This window comes from Tenrec ecaudatus, chromosome 11 (assembly GCF_050624435.1).
Source record: "Tenrec ecaudatus isolate mTenEca1 chromosome 11, mTenEca1.hap1, whole genome shotgun sequence".
NCBI classification, from domain to species: domain Eukaryota; kingdom Metazoa; phylum Chordata; class Mammalia; order Afrosoricida; family Tenrecidae; genus Tenrec; species Tenrec ecaudatus.
In genome coordinates this window covers 27,415,883-27,439,564 of record NC_134540.1, presented here as the reverse complement: position 1 = coordinate 27,439,564, position 23,682 = coordinate 27,415,883, and positions in this window count along the sequence as shown.

Genomic DNA, 23,682 nt, shown 5'->3' with positions numbered 1-23,682 from the left:
TTGACTTTTTATATGATATTTTTGATGTGCATATATTATAGTTGCAGAAGGTCTCTTATTTACTTTTCTTTCTATAATGTGAGTATTTTTCATTATGTTCAGTAGTGTGCTATGTGTCTTGTTTAGACTCTTATATTAGTTTGTCCCTATTTTTTCATTGATAGTCTATATAATTGTGTGTTTTATATTTAGGTCATTGATCCACCTTGTAATTAGTGTTTGATGCATATAATCTGTTCTTGGGATATTCTGTAACTTTAGATCGCTTCTATACTTGGTGTGAGGTATGGAACTTGTTTCATTCTTTTGCAGATAAAGATCCACTTTTCCAGAATAAATTGTTGAAAAGGCTAACTCTTGCTCATTTTATATGTTTTAGTTCTTTAACAAAATTAGATATTTATAGTTACTGGGTTGTATTTATGGGTTCTCAATGCTAAACCAGTGGTCTTCAGATCTATTTTGCATCAGTATCAGGTTGTTTGACTGCCGTAACTTTATAGTAGGTTTTAAAGTCTGAGAGTGAAAGTTCTCTTCTTTGTTTTTATTTTTTAATAGCATTTTATTTACCCTACCCTAAATTTCTTTCCTTTCCATGTAAAGTTGGTGATTGACTTTTTTATTCATTGAAAATTTGTGGTGGGATTTGGATTAGAATTGCTTTGAATTTGTAAAATATTTTCGGTAATATTGACATTTTCATAATGTTTATTCTGCCTATTCAGGGACAGGGCAATTTGTTCCATTTGTGTAAGTTTTGTTCAAGGAATATTTTGTAGTTTTTCTTGTATAAATCTTGTTTTTCTGGTAAGAATTATTCCTAAACATGTACATTATATCTTTTGTTTGATTATTGCAAATGCTATTGTTCTTTTGATGTCTTTTAGGTTATCGTCATCCTTAATAGACAAGAATCCAAATGCTTTCTGTATGCTGACCTTATAGCCCGGTAGGATGTTATATTTTTCAATTAGCTCAAGTAATTGTTTAATGTAATCATTCCTCTATATAAGATTATGTTGTCTGTAAATAAATAAAGAGCTCTTTATTTCTCTTGTGCCTAAGTGAATATTTTTACTACTTTTTTGATCTTATGACTCTAGCTAAACTTCCAGGAGCATATATAAAGGTGATGATGGAGAGAAACTTTTCCTAATTACCATGTGTGTTAGACTGTCTCAACTAGAGAAACAAATCCAGAGCCACTTATACAATTGTAAGAAATACCCTTATATCAAGAAGTAACTATGCATCACCAAAAAATGCCTCAGCCTTTTCTATCTCAAGTCTATTAGTCCGATTCTAATCCATGTAACCCTCTTCAAACTCACACAGCTACATGCAATGAGGCAAAATGCAGGAAGATCACAGGGTGGTGGGTGAACAGTCTTGTGGATCCAGTAGTGGTAGAAGCATCACAGGGCTCTGGCAGGTCTCAGACTGGTTGCCTGCAGGAAGATGACGTGGCTTTGGAGGGTGGGGTGGGGAGGGGGAGCCTCCAGCTGAGAGAGCTATTTTTCTTGGTTGCATCCCCAAAGGAAGTCATCAAGCTCTGACCTGATGGACAGACTAAATTCCAACCATATCTTCTTACAGGTTCCATGTTGGCACAAAAATACTCACTATAACATCATTGAAAGAAGAAATTATTTCAATTTCTCTCCATTAACTTAGATGTAGGTTATTAGTTTTACAAATATGGCTTTTATTATGTTGAGAAGATTCCCTTACATATTTAGTTTGTTGAGTGTTTTTTATCAGGAAGGGCTGTTTAATTTTAACAGATGCATTTTCTGCATCAGTTGATATAACCACATGGTTTTTCTCCCTTTAAAATGTGTCTTAGTATGGGCACAAGTGGTCTTTCCAATAGTACTTGGGTCTCTTGGACTCATAAATCTATACATCCCAAACTCATAAATCCAGTATGGGCAATTATGCATATGCATTCTCCAGAAAACTGTTTTCTGAAGACTGTAGAAACCAAGTGAAATCGATATGAATGACAATTCTTGGCCACATGGAGTCAAAGGGAAGAAAAAATTCTTAAGAGAAAAAGAGACTACCAAAAAACCACTCACAGGTAATGATGAATGAAAAGTGGTAAATAACCAACAAGCAAGCACAGAGGGACTGTTTTAAATGATTACAAGCAGCATTTCAATAGAAGTACAAACAAAGTACCTGGCTCTGCTAGACTAAGACTGCACTCCAAAATCCTATTAGGGATCAGTGATTAAAGAAGTGTGACCGGTCCCTCTTCGTCTTACAAAACTTCCCAGTCACAGGGCGTGGAAACTACCCTCCATCCACCGAGTAACCACTCATTCCTCCTTTACAATGCCAAGACTGTGAGCCTTCTTCCCTTTTTTGCTACCTTTCCTCTTAATTCTTGCATCTTTTTTTCCTCACCACACCATTACATCAGCTTGGAAAGTATAAATAGAGTGTGTTTTCACTTATATTATGTCTCTTTTATATATCTGTTCTCGAGGTGATGCTAACACACAACAACCCTATAGGACAGGACAGAAATGCTCCTGTGAGTTTCTGAGACTGTAATGTGTTTTTTTTTTTTAATATAACTCTTTTTGGGATTAGAAAGCCTTGTCTTTTTCCCACTCAGAGGCTAGTGATTACTACTGTCAACCTTGCAATTAGCAACCCAACATGTAACCAGATTTATCATCTTATCATTTATTTTCACTCGACCCATTTTGATTGTTTCTAGTGGGTTTTTAAAAAATTGCTCTCTGCTTTCTTTTATTTGAGGTTTTCTATGTTTTATTTTGTTGTTATTGTATTTTTCTTTGTGTGATTTTTATATGACATCCACAATAGGTAAATCGACAGAGACAGTAACTAGATTAATAATGTCTTAGGGTTTCAGCAGGGAAGACTGGCAGGCAACAATAATAAAATAAACATACTCTGCCCCTCCCCCCAGAAGAACTTACTTGAGAAGACTGCACTGAAACTGAAGCTAGGGGAAAAGGGCATGTTTGATCAGCGCAAATGGGAGCAAATGAAGGGGGAGGAAGAGAGAGTGGAGCACAGCCTGGCCCACCAGGCCTGGAAGACAATATGCCCACTCTGAACAGCCAATGCACAAAGCAGACAATATGGCTGATCCCACTACGAGACATGCCATCCCTTGACAGCCCAGTGCCCTAAGGAGGACAACACTGGAGACTCAGTGTGAGGACTGGCCCAGACTGACCCTGTGACACCAAGGCAAATCACTAAAAGCGTGTAGCATCGCAACCGTGGGAGCAGAGCAGGGAGCCCCTGAGGGAGTACAAAGGACATACTCTGGGGCCAGAGTATGGCACCCAATCAGACCGGACTGAAGGACACACCTAGAGATAAAAAATCAGACCTTGATCTATTTACAGGTTTTTCTTTCTTTTAAATTGTTTTATTTTAATTGATTTATTCTTCTATGGGTCATTGGTTTTCTTTTTTGTTGTCATCACTGTGTTATCACTCATCGCCTATCTTGCTATGGCTTGATTTTTGGTGCATATTATTATCTCTACAGATCTATCTAGATAAGATAGACTGGATGAATAGTCTGGAGGAGAAAACAATGGGACCAATGGGTCCGGGGGGGACACGGGAGAGGGGGAGGTGTGGAAAAGGAGGTGGTGCTGACCAACCCAGGGACAGGGGAGCAACAAGCAATTCAAAATCAGTGGCAAGGAGGGTGTGAGAGGCGTGGTAGAGGCTGGGATTCAGCAAGGGCAATATAACCAAGAGAAATTACTGAAACCCAAATGAAGACTGAGCATGACACTGGGACAAGAGGAAAGTAAAAGAAAATAGAGGAAAGAACTAGGTGACAAAGGGTATTTATAGAGGTCTAAAGACTGGAAGGTACATATGTAAACATATTTATATAAGAGTGTGGGGAAACAGATTTATGTGCATATATTTATGTTTAGTATTAAGTCAGCAGATGGACATTGGGCCTCCACTCAAGCACTTACTCAAGGCAAGGACATGTTGTTTTATTAAATTGGCATTCCAGGATGCACACCTTCCCAACACGATTGCTGAAGAAAAATGTGTGCATAAACAAATGTAGTGAAGAAAGCTGATGGTGCCCAGCTATCAAAATATATAGCGTCTGGGGTCTTAAAGGCTAGAATATAAACAAGCGGCCATCTAGCTGAGAAGTATCAAAGTCCACATGGAAGAAGCACACTAGCCTGTCTGACTATTAGGTGTAGAAGGGACCAGTTATCAGACATCAAAGAACTAAAAATCATATCAGTGGGTGCTTACCTGCCTGATATGATCACTGAAGACAAACGTGTGCATAGCAAATGTGGTAAATGAAGCTGATGGTGCCCTGCTATAAAAAGCTATAGAGTCTGGGTTCTTAAAGGCTCAAAGATAAAAAAAAGTGGCCATCTAGTTCAGAAGCAACGGAGCCCACATGGAAGAGGCACACCAACCTCTGTGACCATGAGCTGTCAAAGGGATCGGGTATCAAGTATAAAAGAACAAAAAATATCATTGTAAATGTGGGTGAGTGCAGAGTGGAGACTCAATGCCCATCTGTACCCAACCGAGCACCCCTTTAATGAAGGGTTCTGGGGAGGAGAGGAACCAGTCAGGGTGCAGGGTAGCAATGATGAAATATATAACTTTCCTCTAGTTCCTAAATGCTTCCTTCTCCCCACTATCATGATCCCAATTCTACCTTACAAATCTGGTTAGACCAGAGGATATACATTGGTACAGATAGCAACTGGAAATACAGGGAATCCAGGATAGATGACCGCTTCAGGACCAGTGATAAGAGTGGTGATGCCTGGAGGTTGGAGGGAATGTGGGGTAGAAACAGGGAACCGATTACAAGATCTACGTATAGTCTCCTCCCTGGAGGATGGAGAGCAGAGAAGATGGCGGGGGTAGATATCGGATAGTGTAACACATGACAAAATAATACCAAGTTATGAATTATGAAGGGTTCATGAGGTAGGGGGGAGTGGGAAGGAGGGGGAAAATGAGGAGTAGATATTAAGGGATTAAGTAAAAGGCAAATGTTTAGAAAATGATGATGGGAGCAGATGTACAAATGTGCTTGACACAATGGATGTGTGTATGGATTGTGATAAGAATTGTACGAGCCCTCAATAAAATGATTTAAAAAAATAAACATATTCTCAAAGTAGTGATGATTTTACAACTGTCATTTATTTACACCATTGAATCATATGATATCTGAATTATATGTCAGCAAAATTGGTAAAGTAAAAATAATTTTTAAAACTCAGTATACAGAGGAGGAGGTCAGCACAAAGTACACAAGACAAAGGAAAACATCATGAGGTGTACAAGAGTTATTCATTAGATGAATTCTATTTCTTGGTTTTTTTTCCCTCCATTTATGACCTTTCTACTTTCAACTCAATACTTTATATGGCTCAGTTTCATTTCCTCCAGTGTTCTATCAATTATAATTTTTTTAAACATGTCTGATAGCCTTAGAATTTAGAATATACTTTTGCAAGCAATCAATTTAATAATAGCATAATTTTAATTCTAGTACAGTGAGTATGATTGGGTTATTATAAATTAAATTTATATCTCATTTTATGCTAATTAAGAATAAGGGCAATTTATTTCATTAGGTCAATTAAAATTTAAAATAATTTATGTTTATCTATTCCTCTTCTGACAGTCTTCCTTTTGTTTTCCTTTTTAATTTTAATGAAGATCTGAGTTTCTGGCCTATATTATTATTATTGTCATTCTATATAATTTTGATATTTCAGTTCAGGTTTACTGGTTATATATTATTTCAAGAATATTTTTGGGTTTCTTTTATCTGTTTGGTATTGCCTTTAATCTGTTTTTATTTCTGCTTGTACTTAAGATATCCTTTGACTGGATATTTAATTCTATGTTTACTTTATATTTCATTACTTTTTCAAGAGTTATTTACATATTTTCTGACAAGAAGGCCACAATCATTCTTATTCTTGTGTGTATATCATTGTGGTTACATCAGTCCTTCTCCTATTCGTTTGAAATATCTTTAATTTCATTATTTCATGAACTTTTATATGATTCTAAGATATGTTTTAATTTCTTTTATTTTGTTTTTATTTTTGATATTTATCCTTCTTGACACATTTGAGGCTCCTGGACTTGTAATTGAGAGTGTACTTCATTTTGGAAGGTCCCTTCATCTATTTGTTCTATTTTTCCCTCTCCTTTGCCACTCCAGAGGCATGTTACATTCCTTGACAATGTTTCAAGATTCTTCTATATACTACCATATACTTCTATATACTACTATATATTAGCTCCTTTCCCTCATTTTTTCTTCCTTTATTGTTGTTTGTGACATGTGCTCTGATATTTAGTCACCTGTATCAAGTCTATTGATGAGATCTGTTATGGATTGATTTGTGTGCCCAAGTCATGTGTTGAAATAGTAATAGCTATAGCTATGGATGTAATCCCATTTCAGGAGAGGATATTTGTTTTTGTGTTAATGGGACAATATCGGGTTTGGGTGTGTCCTAAATAGAATTAGGAGTTAAACGAGGTAGCATAGACAGGAGAGAAAAGCAAGCACGACTTGGGAAAGATAAATATGATTTGAAGATCCCTCCAGAAAGAACTCCAGCATTGCAATGAAGATCATGGGCAAGTCTTTTCACAGAGAACTGACAGAGCAAGCTTTCCCAAAGAACAGATTTCCTTAAGTCATCCTTTTATTTTCATGAAACTTCAGAAAATGAATCTCTGGGATTTTACAAATACCTTCATTTTTATTGCCATTTTAAAATCAGTGTCTTTATAAATCCAATATTGAAACATCTGTGAGTGACTATCTGAGAAAGATAACATCAGTGAATTGCATGCTGTAAACTTGTATGTCGTACAATAAAAGTGTACAATAATACAAACCTTAAAAAATTGCGAGTGTGATTTGTCTTAATTCAAAGAGGGGGTATGTTCTTTATAGCAGTTAGGCATAATCATATGGAAATAATATGGAACTAGTGAAAACAACTGGGAATAATATTACCATACAAGGCAGCGTTGCTGGGAGTACATTCAGAGAGAGAATGTGAACAGATGGGTGCTCTCTCATGCTCAGTGAAGCACTGTTCACAAAAGCAAGAAACTGGAAATAGCACAATGTCCATCAGTAGAAGAATGGACAACGAAACTATGGTATATAAAAACAAAGGAATGTAACCAATTTCTAAATAAAACAGCTTTGAAACACCTCATGACAAGAATCGATGTGGAAACCAATATGTTAAGTGAAGTCGGTTAATCACTGAAGGACAAACATTGTATGAAACCACTATCACAAGAATAAACACCAAGAAGGCAGGGTTCTGCTCTCAGTTCATGTAACTTAATCCAAGCAACTAGGTAGAGATCCTGGCTAGTGTCCAAAAAATCATAGATCACCCAATTTATTTGTACACCTTAAAGACCAGTTAGACAGAGGACAGAAGTCACTCATCAGCTGGGGTTAATTTCTCAAAATGTAGAGAAAAGGCAATTCAGTGGCTGCCCTGCAACACAATGCCCAAATCACTCCAACCACAGATACTCCTCCCAGAAGGAAGGAGCGAACCTTACTGGAAATTCGAGTCAAAATGAAGGGAGGGGAGTGTGTGCCTCAGAGAAGGTGATTATGCTTTTGTTGGTGAATAAACTGGGTGCAGCGACCTCCCATCTGGAAAAAACACTTAGCAATACTTATATAGAATTTATATTCTTTTTGTAAACTATTCTCTTGTTATCTCTGTTATAATAATATTAACGAATAATGAGAAGGTCGTCAAAGGAATTAATTCTTAATGTGTTTTGATTATGATAAATCCATTTTCCTTTCTTGGAATTCTCATCTCTCTCTTTACATTTTCTATTATTTCTGGATTTTTATTTCCATATTTAATCTGTATTCTTAACATATAAATAATAGTTATTAAAATCCCTCGCTTTCAAAAGCCATGTCTTACAGCTCACTGGCTCTGATGATTAATCACCTTTTTCAAACTGTGTGAGTGTTTTTTTAGCATATTTTAATAGTTTTTGAAAGGTATTCATGCTTTGTTTGGTAGCTGCTATAAATAGGCCTTAAATGAGGAATTACATTATTCTTGCTAAAAGTTGAGTTCTGCTTGTTTGCTGCATAACCTCAAATTAGTTAATTCCTTTTTGACACCATCTGGTAAACTGTATTTCCAAGTAACTGTTGGATTTCATATAAATAAACTGGTGTCCTGCTGTCATGGAGATAAAAGGTTAGGAAAGGGGGGAAATGTTTATAGCTTCCCAAAGGAGATTCTGTCTTTAGTGTGCCTTTGTTTCTTGCCTGTGACACGAATAAAGGTTTCCTCTGCCTTTTCCTCCCCTGCTTTTAAAATGCTTCCTTGATGCCCTTCCCTCATGTTTACTCTTGTACATTCATAAATAGACTCATACATGTTGTTATTTGATGCCTAATACCTGATCCCATCGACACCCTGTGATCACACAGGTTGGTGTGCATCTTCCATGTGGGCTTTGTTGTTTCTCAGCTAGATGGCCGCTTGTTTACCTTCAATCCTTTAAGACCCCAGGCACTATATCTATTGATAACCGGACACCATCACCTTTCTTTACCACATTTACTTATGCACCCATTTGTCTTCAGCAATTGTTTTGGGAAGGTGAACATCATGGAATGCCAGTTTAATAGAAGAAAGTGTTCTTGCATTGAGGGAGTACTTCAGTGGAGGCCCAATGTCCATCTGCTACATTAATACTATAAATACATGCACAAGATCTATTTACCAATTATCATATGTAAATATACTTACATATGTACATGCCTGTATTTAGACCTTTATAAATGCCCTTTGCCTCCTAGTTCTTTCCTCTATTTTCCTTTCCCTTCCTCTTCTCCCACCATCATGGTCAGCCTTTACCCAGTTTCAGTAATTCCTCTCAGCCACACTGCCCTTGATCAAACCCCACCAGGTCTCCTACACCCTTGGTTCACTCCTTGTTCCCTTGTCCCTGAGTTTGTTAAGACCACTTCCATTTCCCCACACCTCTCCAACTCCCACGTCCCCCCTGGAACATTCAGTCCTGCTGTTTTCTCTTCCACATTGTTTATCCAGCCTATCTTATCTAGATAGACCTGCAGAGATAATAATATGCACAAAAAACATGACATCAAAACAAGGCAACAAAAGAAAACAAAACAACAACAAACAATGACAGAAAAAAGAAAAGGCTGTAAGTAGTTCAAGGTCTGTTTTTGACTTTTAGGAGTGTTTTCTGGTCCAGTCTGATGGGGTGCCACACCCTGGCCCAAAGTCCACCTTTGGGACTCCCTCAGGACTTCCTTGCTCTGCTCCCCTTGCTGTTCTGTTGCACACCCTTAGTGTTTTACCTTGATGTGGTGGGGGTCAGGTTGGGCGCAATTCCCACACTGTGTCTCCAGTGTTGTCCCCTATAGGGCTATGGGTCAGTGAAGGATGTTATGTCTCATAGTAGGGCTGGCCATAAGGTCCTCTCTGTGTTCTGGCTGCTCTGAGCAGGGATATCATGCTCAAGGCTTTGTGGGCCGGCATGTGCTCCACTCTCTCTTCCTCCCCCTTCATTTGCTCCTGTGTGCTCTGATCAGACATGTCCCTCTCCCTGAACTGCAACTTCAGTGCTGTCTATGGTTTTAAATAGAAAATCAAGTTAGCAGATAAACTAGTGACTTAGACATCACTGGTGTTGTTATTGATAACAGGAAGGCTATAAATGCTCAATAGTAGCCATATGGATAGCAGAACAAAACGTTGTCCAGTCCTGCCCAAGCAATTTGTTTGTTTGAGTCCACCATTGTGGTCATTGTGCAATGTGAGTCCCTTCATATCTTGAGGCATCATCTTCCACAATTATATTAGACAATATTCAGTTAGGTTCATAAGGCTATTGAGGAAATAGCATTGAATCCATTCTGACCCCCTCTGGGTTCCCCTCCGATTTCAGTCAAGAGAAGGATTCGACACCAGTCTTAGGCTGAATGACACAAGGCAGTGGTAAGACATGCCTCCAACCTCTATCCTTCTTTAACCTACCTGACAGCAACCTCACATAACTTGCTTGGTTGGATTTGAAAACTTTTCGTCGTGACCTCGCAGAACTCACAGATGGTACTCACAATTAAGAGGGCTACCAAATGGTACTTATAGATTTCTTTTATCTTAAATGATTCTTCTGAACCATGCTGCAACATCTCTCTTTTGAGTAGCAAGTCTCTCAGCCACTCAGTCCCCAGACCTGTGCCTACTCTGCCTCGGGGGTCTTGGTATGGATCGTCTGCTCTGTCTTATAGTCTGAGACCTGGGACTCGGGTGCTCTGCCACTTCAGGCACGGATCTCACCTAAACACCCTCTCGTGACTCTTCTTTCCTGGTGCTCAGAATTCCTCTTCCAACTTCTGAAATGTCTCGCTTTTATAGGCCAAAATGACCTATCTTCCATTTAGAGCCCTCTAGAGTTTAATTACATAATCCCTTCCAGGCCTGACTGGGCCTTCCGAAGACTTTGAATAGAGGTCCATACCGAGCACTTTCCCTTCACTATAGTGATCACTGGCCGTTTTTCACAAGTAGATTGCCAGGCCTTTCTGCTTCATCTGTTCTATTCTCTAGTACCACTGTAACTTATCTACCATAGGTGACCATGTTGGCATTGGAAACACTGGGAGCATTGCTGCGAGCATCATAGGCCTATTAAAGCCACCGTTTTACAGATGCTAGCTCGAAGATTCACGGTGTGCCCACAAACATTGAAGCTCCTGATTACTATAGAAAGACAGAGCTTTGGGCTCATCTAAAAGGCATCTTTGGAAGACAGGCCTGGTCATCTGCTTCTCAGGAGTAACAGCCTTGAAACACTAGGGGGCAGTTATACTGCCTGAGACAGCAAATAACAGCAATGGGTAATTATACCCCAAGGATTATTTTGCCCCATAAAGGGTAAATGATAACTTACTAAAATATATTGAAATGATTCCTAAACACATGTATCTGTAAACATAACTTACAATTTTCCATGGAGTGAATTCCAATGGACAGGACCCCATGGAGGTCTGAGTGGAACCGCCAGCTGTCAAGTTTAAAATGATGGTTTGAAGGGAGCAGTTGCCAGCCCTTTCTTCTGAGGTGCATCTGGGTAGACTGATCCCTTCAACCATTTGATTAGCTGCTGATTGTGCTCATCATTTTTATCAGTCAGGGTGTGTGATTTAGTAGTTACTCCTGGGTCTTAGATCTGCATGGTTGCCATTTCGAAACCCCCAGCAGTTCTGTAGGGAAAGACTGGGCTCTCTACTCTAGTAAACAGTTACAGTCTCAGAAACCCACATGGAGTTGCTATGGGTCAACGTTGACTGGAGGGCAGTGAGCACACACACACACACACACACACACACACACACACAGTAGCTCTGATGCATAAGTTAATTTTTTCTTGAAACAGTCAATGCATTTTCTTATGCTGAAGTGATGCACTCATCCCATAGACAGTCATTTTTCATGCCAGCTATTCAATAGCTAAGTGATATGCATCCATGGATTATGTCACAGGCACTCTGCACTCAGTAAACAACTGTCTCAAATTTTCACTTTTCTTAAACGAAGATAAATTGCAATGTCAGAAATTCCTCACTTTAATTTAATGTGGCTGAAATCTGCATCGTTGAATTCATACCTTTTCAAATGTATATACTCATTTTTTTAGAAGTTCAGTAATTTGTTATACATGTGTATTTGACAAAATTTGTGTGGATTTCACACAAATAGTTAATCGCATTTTCAAAGTTTTTCTAGTATATTAATTAACTATGTTCCATTAAGTATGCACTCTGAGTTGGATGTATTCATATATTGATAGCTTTTACTTCATTAGTAAATCTATATTCATACTTACTAGACGATTTCATGAAACTGCAGTTTTAGCACCAAGTACAAGAGCGATTGTGTAACAAGAACATTAAGCTGTCTAGTGAGCTGGACTCATGAAGTTAAATTGATAGGGTGCTATGAGCACATCAGAGTAAAGATGGAGATCAGGTTTAAGTCCACATTGGAAGAATTGTAAATGGATCAACAAAGTATCTGTAAATGAATATTTGCGTGCTGTGTAATGTGAACCTGTTACTTGTTGATATATTTTAATAATGAAACAGTTATAAATTTACATTTTGTGTATCAGCACACATATAAGCATTTCATGTTAAAATGATACAAAATAGAAAATCATTTGTGAACTTCCAAGCTTAAGTCACTAATCAAAAACAAATATTTTACTTAATTTCTTTTTATCAAAATGGAGATTATTTCAGTAGTATCATTGTTTAAAAATGTATGAAAATACCAAGTTATGTGGAAAGTGTCCTTTACCTAAGGCTGTTATAACCTGATGGTGTTCCAATCAACAAAGCTTGAATATTTGTCTGAAATTTACGGTTTGCAGCTAATATCTAAAAAAATCAGTATTACATAATTGGGGCTAATGACTTGAAAATTTACATCCTTAATAACCTTCATTGCTCCTTTGGAACTAGACTGAGAGACATACTTCTTAAAACATTGGGAAATTCATCTTTTATTTTAAAAGTTAGATCCTAGAAATAGCAGTTTACTCTCTGCTATACAAAATATATTAGCTGACAATTAAACTTTAAGCAGTGACAAAGCAAGGAAAAGTATATGAGGTATGTATGAACTGAGATGCACAGTAAGTCTAATAATTTTTGGCAAAGATTTCATTAGTCTTGACTTAGCACAATTAAATCTCAGGCAAAACACAATCTGGTCCAGTACTTTTCCGTCTCAACTAGATACTGCAACCACTTGGGGCATTAAGAAACAAACATTCCTACTAACATGTTCTGAAACTAAGACAATGGGCCCAGATACCTCTATTTTCTAGGAACGGAAACTATTATTTTGAGTATATGATCATTGTTAATCCTGACATCTGAAACACAATTTTCATAGAATTGTCCTGGAATATGTAAGATCTTCAGAATAACAATTTTCTCTTTAATTATGCTTTTTATGGAAGATTGAGGCATGAGAGATACAAAATATATGGGCTAATTTTGAAATTTTATAAAAAATAATTCTTGAACTTTTATCCTCAGAACTGAGAATGTGGAAGTTTTAGCAATGTCTTATTTTAACATTTTATTCATTAGCTAATGCTACTGTAACAGAAGTACTTCTGGTGTGCATCTTTTAGAAATACGAATGTCTTTTCTTATTCTTCAAGAAGCTGAAAGTCTGAATTCAGTGCTCTAGTTTCAAGAGAAGGTACTTCGCTCTATTCCCTCTCAAAAGATCCTTACTTAGCTTCTGTAGCTCTGGAATTCCTTGGTTCCTTGAGAGTCTTCATGTGGCATTTACCTTTTCCCTATTTGTTAGGCGGGCTTCTCTAAAGAAACAAAATCGGAACACTTATGCTTATATATAATATATTTCATATAATATGTATATTATACAGCGAGAGGGAATATAACAACTAATTAGTCCACAAAGCAGCACAGAGGGTTCAGTTCCACTCAGAGGGTGGATCAGCAAAAGTCAGTAGCATGGGAGCTTGCAAAGCAGACCCTTATGGGATCTCGAACTGAGGTAATGCAGGGTGACAGGACACTCTAGCCTCCAGTTCAAGCAATGTATAACACGATCAGTGTGGTGAAGCAGGTCTTGAAAGAGCCTCAAGTTCTAGTGACACAATCCATGTGGTTTGGCACACAAGTAGTGCAGTACACAGTTTAAGCAGCAACACACTGGTCCTGTCACCAGGGAGGAAGAGGAAGATGGGAGGCTGGCAGTCTGGCAGTCTTTATTGATCTTGGTGCCCCTCCAATCAAGCTGAAACTTGCTTAAACTCCACCCATATGTTCCAATCAGCCTTGTTGGAACAATAAACCTGTTATGCTTTAGTTTCAATATTATTTTCAATGTCTCCAACAGTTCAAAAGTAATTAGATTAAAGACACATTCAGAAATAACATGATCTTATTAACATAATAAAGAACCTCTATGCCCTAATAGGATCATATCCACAGATATTGGTGGAAAAGGTCCAACATATTTTGGGAAAATAGAACTCAATCTATAAGAAGTATGTTTTAGATGGAACACACACTGTTAATTATTTTGACTTTGAATGGAAAGTATACTTTGTTCATTTATGAGAAAATACCTAGAAATCTGCATATCTGCAGAACTCTAGTTTACCTGTCAATCATTCCTTCATATGAATTCATGAAAACAGAAGTTTCGAGTTTAGTTCACAGTTCCGTTGGACAAATGTAGTTTATATTTATTGACACAGTATATAAATTGAAATCAAGGGCAGAGATTTAATACATTAAATATTTTATCGCTAATCAAAGAAACTCATTTGATACTATTTTCCCCTGTGATACATCATGTTGAAAAGTAGTTCTTTAGATTTAGTTGCTACTAAGTTGTGTGTTAATGTGTTAACAAATTTGGCACTATTTATTTCACAAAGCAAATGCCAGCATGTTGAAAAGGTAACATAATTGTTAGTGCAAGGAAGGATGCTAAGCACTCGACCCATGACAGAAAGTCATCCTTCGGCTCCCCACACGTCTTAAGTTAATCAGGGGGAAATTAGAATGGCCAATGGTCAATGGGCCAATGGGAAAGCAGAATAAGATTGAAGCAAGTCTACAGTGTCTTGCTACCCAATCCTTATGAAATTTGGTGTCATCCCTCTGGACTGGGGTTTTCCTCAACTGAGAGGGGTATTTACTCTCCCTAAGGTATCTCTCTGTAATAAACCACTACTTGACCTGGTACTCTCTGGCTACCTTTGTGTGACCCGGCACTCAGGAGGAACTTGCTCATTTCTCAGAAGAAAAGACCTCGTGACATGGGCGCATAATGTTGCTTTTATTCTAACAGTATTCATCATGTGGACCTATGTGCTTTTCTCAGAGGTAATCAGAAATCTTAGTCACGTTTTAAGGACAAATAATATGTGAAAAAGAATGTGATCTTTTAAATAAAATCTGTCCTTTAAGGCTTCCATGCCTTGAGACTGGGCATCCCTCAGACCCAGTGATCTCACTCGGAGAGTGGGTTTCTTGGGAGGATGATACATATTGAATGACTGCCATTGCTCTGAATATAAAACCCAATCCCTTCAAGGAACAGAAAGTGTCTTGAGTTCATGCATTATGTATATTTCTCCCTACTTGTCTCTCTACGTTTAAACAATTGCACTATGTTTCTTATAGAAAAAATGCTTTTTTGGGGGGGTGGTCCTATAGGTCTTTTACACACTCACAATTGCTCTCTTTAGTGGTGAAATTCTTTACCTGAATCATTTATGCTCATTCTTCACAAAAATTTTATTGCATGGAGGGCCTGGGCTGAAATATGATTTATTTTAATTCTCATACCTATTTTACTTTTTTTCAATAAGAAATTATAATCACAATGTTATAATTTTTCTCACTCTAATGGCACTTGTCTGTAAACTCTGCCAGATTATAAGGTTCTTGGGATCAAGTTTAAAATTGGATACTAAAAGTTGTTGTATCTCTAATACCTAGATTTTGTAACAACATGACTAAGCCGAGAGTTTCAGTGGTTTGTAATTAATACCCAATCACCCCCATGACCTACCATAATACAATGTAATTAAAGGGAATCAATGGTAAGCTCCCATAATGGGATAAAATTAGGGTGGAATACAATGCCCTTACACAAGTCAGTCAGGACACAATTAAAAAGAAATTGTCTCTGTGGTGTGACCTCCTTCCAATACATAGATACTGTGCAAAAACATGCTAGATTTGTATCCTGCATCTGGTTCATTGACTTTTTCTTCTTTGCACTTGAGTCAATGATCTCCCATATTGCCTGTAGGTCTTGGGAGTTGTCAGAGGCCTACCATTTAGCCTGAATCCCTTGAATTCAATTATTTCTGCAGGCCAAAGCATATCCTGTTTCCCTTGAATACATTAACTTTGGCAGCCACCAGCCTGTGGGCTTTCTGATCATCATGGATTAGATCCTACAGTTATGAGAGTTAGAGCAACCCTATAGCTTAACTTCTGATCCAATGACTTTGAACCTTCCTAGACTTGAATTTGATCCCTTCTGCTGTCGTATGATTCATTTTGTTGACATAGTTTTGCTTCTCTAGAGAACCAAGCCTGAGAGTATGAAAATTTTACATTTTTGAAAATTCAATGTGAAAAATAATTTAAGGAAAGCTTCATTTTCCTGTTATAATTACTTGCTGTAATCTAACTTGGCTGTATTTTTGTTCTTTAAAAAGTTGTATTCAATAAGATGTAATTGGAATGAAGAGTTGGAGACAATCCTACCACCAAATATCTAAACATATTGAAATATTCCCTATAACACTGTGGTTAATATATTATGACAATTGTGCAAGTTGAAAATGTATTATTCTAAGATTTTACATAATTTTTGGATTTGCGCTTAACAGAAATAAATGTGACAGTCATAATTTTGATGTTATGAGAATTCTTCATATGTATCACAATAAAACTGCACGACTGAAAGAAAGTATAGGGATGCAATTAATTTGTATTTGTTTTACATTAATGTCCAACCTATTGTTTGTTAAAAATATAAATCCAGATCTAAAGACCCGAAAAGTAAGCTTTTAACATTTAATGGCTTCTTAACAGAGTTTCTTTTAAAATCATTCTTAATGAATTCTAGAGTGGTATTCAGTAAGATGTTCTGTTTCTTTAGGTTACCTCTAAAGTTGCCAGGAATCAGAAACAACTCAACGGCAACTAACAAACACAAAGTCAATAAGGTTAACTCTAAATTACAATATTGTTTAAGTTTGTGGTGGCCCCTGGATATCCTTTCATAGAATCCTTATAAAGACTCTGGGTTTGCTGTTCTTTCTGCTCCCTTTTACTTCATCTTAAATTAGGACAAAAAAGGAACCTCGCTTCCTCATCCATGAAAATGAGTAAATCCTATTTTTGTTCTTACTTTGAGCATTTATCTGTCACAGGGCAGAACATGAGCCATTTAATCCATTTTAAAATAATACACTGTTTCTTTGAAGATAGCACTGTCATTTGTTTTCATTTTATGAGGTGTCTTTCTTTAGAATGAAATATTTATTAAAGGAAAAAATCCAACTCCCTGTGACATATAACCAAATGATGGGTTTTCTTAATTCATATTTTAACTGAGACGTGTAACTTGCCTACTTCTGAATTGTAGGATATAAGCTGCATTTTAAAACACAGTGTGTGGATGAGACTATTCAACCTCAAGAGAAACAGGTGCTTGCTTAAGTTAGAAATGTATTATTCAACATACATCTTCCCATACATTATGTGTTCTATGCATTGTTCATATTCACTGCGCTTCTTATAAAAAATAATTGATGAAAAAATATACCAGACTCTTGTTTAAAATTCATTTCATTGGTTTATTAGGTCAAAGCTAGGTGGTAGGAAATGAATTAAGTTTATAAAACATTAGTAGGTTTCATGAAGAAAAGCTTTTGCTTTAGACAATACAATAAACAAACAAACAAAATGCAAAGAACTCCAAACCAAAACACCCAAGAGATTTAATAAATCTCTTATGATGCCTTATATTCTTATCTTATGTCATATAAATGTCTTATAGTTCAATATTATTGATAATGCCTGTATAAGAATTAATGTCTGTATTAGAATTTAAAAATTGAACTAACTACTGCTTATTTGAATATTTCTTATTTTGGACACTGATATTCCTATTTGGGATGTGGTGAATATTTTAGTAAATGGGATAAATATATGATTGTAGAGAGAATTTTTCTAACAGATTTAATACAACTGGTTTAAATTAGATGGAAATTAAAATACCCCATTTTCCCAACGTGCTGTATCACCACATTATCCCTGATATGAGCTATCATGCCTCCTCTGAGCATATTATCTTGTGTCTCAGGTTTGGAAATCCACTACATGTCTCACAGAACTCACACAACATGAAGGAAAAAAATTACCTTTGCGGTTCTGTTAAATCCCAAATGTAAAGTGTGGGCAATGATCTGCCAGAGCCTCCTCATCCTCATAGTCCTATAGGCCAGGACTCCCATCCCAAGAACCCGAGATTAGGGAGAGGTAAGTCAGGTGCAGCACCCAGAGCAAGCAGGGAAGCATCCGAAAGTGACAACCAGCTTGGGTTGCTTCTTTGCGGTCACGCAGGCAAGGGGAGGTCACAAAGAGAACTCTGTGCTTCAAGTCCTATTATTTTCCTTAATATTGCTTCTCTTTCTTATCAAAAGTAAAGGAGAATTTATTTTTACTTCCAGGGGATGACTAGAGTTGAAAAACATCTTTCATTAGAATTTAGAGTCAAATTATGAATGCAATATTCAGTTAAGTATTCATAGCCAATCAGATTGTTACATTTAAAGGGAAGTAATAATGAAATTGATAAAATATTAATTCTTCTTACAAGTTTATTTGATGTTATTATTTATACAAAAATTTCACATTGCCAGTAAGACAAAATGATATAATGTGGGAACACATTTTACAAAAAATATAAATTTTGGTCACAAAAGATAAAGAAGAAATGGGTAGGGGGGGCCACAGGGCACTAACCCATCCAAGGGGAGGGTATTGTTTATATCTCCACAGGAAAAAGGGGACCAGACTTCAACCCAGTGCTCCAAGATGTGAATTCAACATGCCAGCATGGAGTAAGGAACCAGTGGAGAGGTCTAAGGGACTGGCCCAATTCCAACTACATGGAGACCTGCCCCTACCCCTAGGAGAATTTATTTCAGAGGACAATACTGAAGCTGCAGCTCTGGGACAGGGACATGTCTGATCAGAGCACATGGGATCAAATGAAGGGAGAGGAAGAGAGAGTGGATCACATCCTGGCGCACCAAGGCTTGGGGACGATATTCCCACTCAGAGCAGCCAATGACAGAGAAGACCACATGGCTGGCCTCACTATGAGACACGACATCCCTCACTGACCCATAGCCCTACAGGGGCCAACACTAAAGACACAGTGTGGGAATTCCACCAGAAGCAAAACACTAGGTGTGCAACAGAACAGCAAGGGGAACAGAACAACGAAGTCCCCAGGGAATACCAAAAAATATATAGACTTTGGGGCCAGGGCTTGGTGCCCCAACAGCCTCAAGAAGAAAACACTCCTAAAGGCCAACAAACAATCCTTGAACTAACTACAAGCTTTTATTTCTTGTGTTTTGTTTTTCTGTCATTGGCTTATTGTTGTTTTGTTTTATTTTGTTCTGTCTTGTTTTTGTGCATGTTATTATCTCTTCAGGTCTGTCTAAATAAGAGAGACTGGATGAGCAACTGGTAGGAGAAAACAATGGGACCGCCAACTCAAGGGGGACATGGAAGAGGGGGAGTTTGGGGAAAGGTAGTGGTGTTAAGGAATCCAGGGACAAGGGAACAACAAGTGATCCAAATCGGTGGTGAGGAGGGTATAAGAGGCCTGGTAGGGCGTGATCAAGGGTAACATAACCAAGAGGAATTAGTGAAACCCAAATGAAGTTTGAACATGATAGTGGGACAAGAAGAAAGGCAAAGAAAATAGAAGAAAGAGCTAGGAGGCAAAGGGAATTTATAGAGGTCTAAATAAAGGCATATACATATGTAAATATATTCATATATGAGGATGGGGAAATAGATGTTTGTGCATATATTTATAGGTTTATTATTAAGGTAGCAGATGGACATTGGGCCTCCACTCAAGTACTCCTCCAGTGCAAGGATATTTTGTTCTATTAAACTGGCTTTCGATGATGCTTACCTTCCCGGGAACAATCGCTGAAGACAAAGCAAAGCGGGTGAATAAGAAAATGTGGTGAAGAAAGCTGATGGTGCCTGGCTATCAAAAGATATAGTGTCTTAAAGGCTTGAAGGTAAACAAGTGGCAATCTAGCTCAGAAGCAAAAGCCCACATGGAAGAAGCACACCAGCCTGTGTGAGCACGAGTTGTTGAAGGGATCAGGTATTAGGCACTATCAGAACAAAATTATCAAATCATTGTGAATAAAGGGGAGTATGGAATGGAGACCAAAAGCCCATCTGTAGGCAATTGGACAGTCCTTTACAGAAGGGGATGAGCCAGTCAGGGTGCATTGTAGCAATGATGAAACATACAACTTTGCTCCAATTCCTAAATGGTCCCACCCCCACCCACTATCATGATACCAATTCTACCTTACAATTCTGGCTAGACCAGAGGATGTACACTGGTACAGATAGGAACTGGAAACACAGGGAATCTAGGGAAGATGATCCCTTCAGGACCAGTGGCGCCAGTGAAAATTCCAGGAAGGTGGAGGGAGGGTGGGGTAGCAAGGGGGTCCATTGAAAAGTATCTACATATAACCTCCTCCCTGGGGGATGGACAACAACAAAGTGGGTGTAGGGAGACATCGGATAGTGCAAGATATGACAAATAATAATTTATAAATAATGAGGGCGGGGGGAGAGGGAAGGGAGGGGAAAAATGAGGAGCTGATTCCAGGGGCTTGGGTGGAGAGATGTTTTGAGAATGATGAGAGCAATGAATGCACAAATGTGCTTTACACAATTGATATATGTATAGATTGTGATAAGAGTTATATGATCCCATGATAAAATGATTAGAAATAAAGAAAATAATATCTTCCTCTTTTATATTAGTTTATTGACCTATAATTCACATATCAAATGATTTCAAAGTTCAAGCATGTCAAGAAAAGTTGTTTCAATTATCATCACAATCAGTTTTAGAACATTTTCTCCCTTCTGGTACTCATCGTTATTAGCCCTCTATCCCCACCCCTCAAGCTCCCCTGCCATACCCCTCAAAAAGCAAATAAACCAACTCCCTGCCATCACGTCACTGCCAACTCATATCCCTAGCCAACAGGTTAGAACCGATCCTGTGAGTGTCTGAGGGTGTGACCCTTACAGGATTAAATAACCTCATCTTTCTCCAGAGGAACTAGCTGGATGTCTACCTCTTATTTTAGAAGAAAAGTTTCAGAGGTCATTCAAGAATAAAAGTCTCCAGACGGATACTGTGCTTTTAATGTTGCTTTCAGTCAAACCTGCCTTTTTAATATTCTATAACATTCATTATGTTGAAAATTTTCGTTATATATAGTGGTGGCATCTGATTTCCAGGTTACCGTGATCCTGCTATATTTGAAGTGGCTCTCAAAATTGAGGTTTGATTATAAAATGTTATCTGATTTCTGTTTTAATTAGAAATACTTGTGAATTCCTACAATGATGGTCTACTTGAATTCTTTTCTTATTTTATTGTAGGCTTTAATTGTCTTTCCTAAAACTTCCCACTGCTTTTTGTTCCCATTTTAAAAAATATTAGGTTGGTATGGCATGGTTATTTACATATATTTTTAATATAACTTACATTTTAAATCTAGTTTGACACTTCAAATTTATCTTTTAGTGGTATAATTTCTATACAAATTTAAATTTTTATAGTCCATTACTTATATAATTTTCACTATGGATTTCAATAAGTGTTGGGAAGATAGTCAGTAAAATAAAAATACTATTTTTCCTTATTTTAAAAAATTAACCAATAAATGTGATTAGAACAAAAACTAGACAGCTAGAAAAAAAATCAGTAACCTACAAAATAGTTCCCTCAAAAACATTAAGTACAATTATTTAACCTCATTTTAAATTTTCAGTAATGATTTTTACTAATTTTGCCATGTTCATAATCTCCCTTACAACGTATTTGTTGATCATATCCTACAAAAGCTATGGTTAACCATATAAACACTTACTACTATAAAATGAAGATTTCTTATATCTACTAAATTGCTTAGAAATAACTCTCAGTGCATGAATTATATAAGAACTGCTATAATTTCATGTAGTTTCTGAATTTGAGGGGAAGACAGATGAAGGAGAAGGGAAAGGTCAAAGTTAGAAATATCTCTCCCAATGCATGATCTTACAACTAATGTCTCATGCATTCTGCTGATATTCTAATGACATGTTTTTATGAATGTCCTTAATATATTAAATATCAATTTGGCCTATGATGTGAAATACGGTCTCTATTCGTGTGTGTGTGTGTTTTCAAATAGAAATATGTTCATCATCGTTTTATTAATCCACTGATGCTTCCTTATTTTAACGAATTATAAAACTGACATTTTCCTATATAATATATCAAAGTATACATGGCTTTACTTATGGATGGTAAATCTATTTCACTAATGCATGTTTTTTATTTACTTAGCAACATCTTACTATATGGTTCTAATTGTAAAATATTTTTTTTGTAAATAGCTAATACAAATACTCTATTTTCTCAATAATCCCTTTATTCACATCAATATTTATAAATATTCTTTTAAAGTTACCAATTTCCCTCAATTTTATCTGTGGAAATATTATCAAGATTATTTTTTATTGTTTGTGAGTAGCTCTGTAAACATATTATGAAATGCTTTAATTTTTTTAGATTGTCATATCTGTACCATTACAAACATTCGTGACATTAGAAGCAAAACAAAGCAGAAAGGCTCTTCAGAAAATTAACTTGGAGGAACAAACTCGTCTGTCACTTTCACTGGTGACACTTTTAATAAATTAATATAGATTTTTATGCAGTAAGTATGACAAGATTAAGATCAATAGGATTAAAGGACAACCACAGTAATAAGACATACTGATAACAGTAAAAAATCATTTGCAAATTGTACTGGGTTGTTGGTTATTTAAGTGACAAAAGTAGATAAATATGTTTTAAAAAGTGAGAACAAATTATCATTTAAACAATATGGTAATATCTATAGGATATTTCTATTCAGAACTTAGAACTAAGTGTATTTTTCACAAACTTTCATCAGAAATAAAATAGATTTATATGTAATTTTAGCGAAACATTTGCATGTATATGTATTATTTGTTATTTGAAGGGTAAATACTATGATAGAACAAGGCCCAATGAACTTGTGTCATATTGTAAAATAGTAACAAATATGAAACCCAAGACATAAAGTACTCCAATAAAAGTAACACATGGAAACACCCCCAGATTTTGAAATAAGCTTAATCTGTGACAAGTAAAAATTAATCAATAATTGAGAGTATTTAACATCCACTAAATAACATCAAAGGAGTAAGAGAGAGAAAATGAACCACATATAGGGAGGGTATGACAGAACAGGATATGGTCATGGATTTCTTTTCTTGAGATGGACTGCATAAATATGTATAGAATGTTTCTTTAAAAATAAAAAAATTTTTAAAAAACCTCTCCAGATTTCTTATCTCAAACCTGAATAATGATCTGAGTGGCTTTAGATAGACAAAAAAAGTAAGGTAAAAGTAAAATTGAAATATACTCACAATCTTTAGTGAAAAACCAAAAAAATGAAATATGAAAAAATAAATTCATCTACATATAAGAAATAACCTACTAAGACACTTAACTTTGACTTAATTTTCTCAAAAATAGTCTTTCTTTGTAAGTTTTAAAACCAGAGTAGTCATCAGTTCAGAAGAGTAAAGGACTCAATTCATGTAAAATATTCATTTTAATGGTTGCTTACAGCTTTAGATTTGATAAATTTGAGTATTCTAAA